We start from the raw sequence: 1,370 nt of genomic DNA on the forward strand, positions 1-1,370 counted from the left end.
ATGTCTTTTCACAAAATATATCTTCTGTCCTCTTATCACTCTCACACGATGTGGAAAACAAAGAATGTTATGCTTGGGTTCTTAGTCACATCAGATATAGAAGGGAACAGTACTCTGACTCATTGAAAATGAATGGATGAATTTTAAAAAAACCTTAAAGGTGCCAACTCCCAAATCCGGCTAATGTATATGACTTTTTGAGTCAGGAGACAGTTGAAAGTAGAAGAATGAGGCATCTTTCCATGTTTTCAAGTTTTATGTTTCATGTAATGAATCAGAGGTACAATGTTAACCTATGCTATGATCAGGTTATATTTTCCCACAATCCAGCTACTTCTGTTCTAAACAGTGTTGCTACACTTCCAGTGTTTTAAACCTCTCTCTCTTTCTCTCCTTGTATGTGAAAGAGCATGATATTAGATATATGTTTCAATCAAAATTTGTATATTGCTACAGTTTTAACATCTGTATTTGGCAAATGAGAGTGTGTGTGTGTGTGTGTGTGTGTGTGTGTGTGTATGTACTTTTCCCCCACATAAATTGGAAATGTTCACATTAAGGCTCAAGTGTAAAGCCATTTATGTTGCTTTTTCTGTTTTATGCCATCTTGCTATATGCACTTCCTCATTGTACTTGTTCAGATCTTTTTTGATTCATTATTCTTAGGCATTACTCTTAACTTTGGGTTAGCCAATGATAAGAAGGATGTGAATGTTATGTTTTAAAGTTCGTAACTGGAAAAAAAAAAAAAAACAGTTCTGCAAGCAAAGGTAAAGGACTCTAGGATTCTACAGTACCCTCTTTAATTTGTCAATAATCTAAACCTTTTCTGGGGTAAATAAACAAGGTCAAGAGGAATCTATCCAATTCCACTAGCAGTCAGCTTCTATTTCTTCAATACTTGCTGACAGCTCTGTCATTCTACAAAAGCATTCAGTCGGCGTCCAGGCATTGTTCTATCAACTGAAAACGTAGTAGAACAAGAGCAGATTAGGTCTTTGCTCTTATGGATCTCTCATTTTAATAAACCAGGCAAAAAATAAATATAATGATTTTGTAAGTTGAAAAGAGCTACAAAGAAAAGTTTTAAAAAATGCAATAGTAAGTGTATGCCAGGATTGTGTATGTATGTATAGTTAGAAGGAGATCACGGTGATCTGGATTATTCAAAAAATTTTCTCAAAGAGTGCGGTATTTGATCAGAAACCAATGACAAGAAGAAATCAGCCAAGGTAAATTGAGGAAACTGAAGATTTGATCTCCTAACTTCCAATGTGCTTCCAATTAGAGCACACTGTTTCCAATAAGATGGGCTAGTTCTGTTTTATAAAGGGCCCATATGTTACTTTGATCATTTAATTTCATACACT

Source organism: Rhinopithecus bieti, unplaced genomic scaffold, assembly GCF_001698545.2.
Source record: "Rhinopithecus bieti isolate Rb0 unplaced genomic scaffold, ASM169854v2 scaffold_37857, whole genome shotgun sequence".
Classification (NCBI taxonomy): Eukaryota; Metazoa; Chordata; class Mammalia; order Primates; family Cercopithecidae; genus Rhinopithecus; species Rhinopithecus bieti.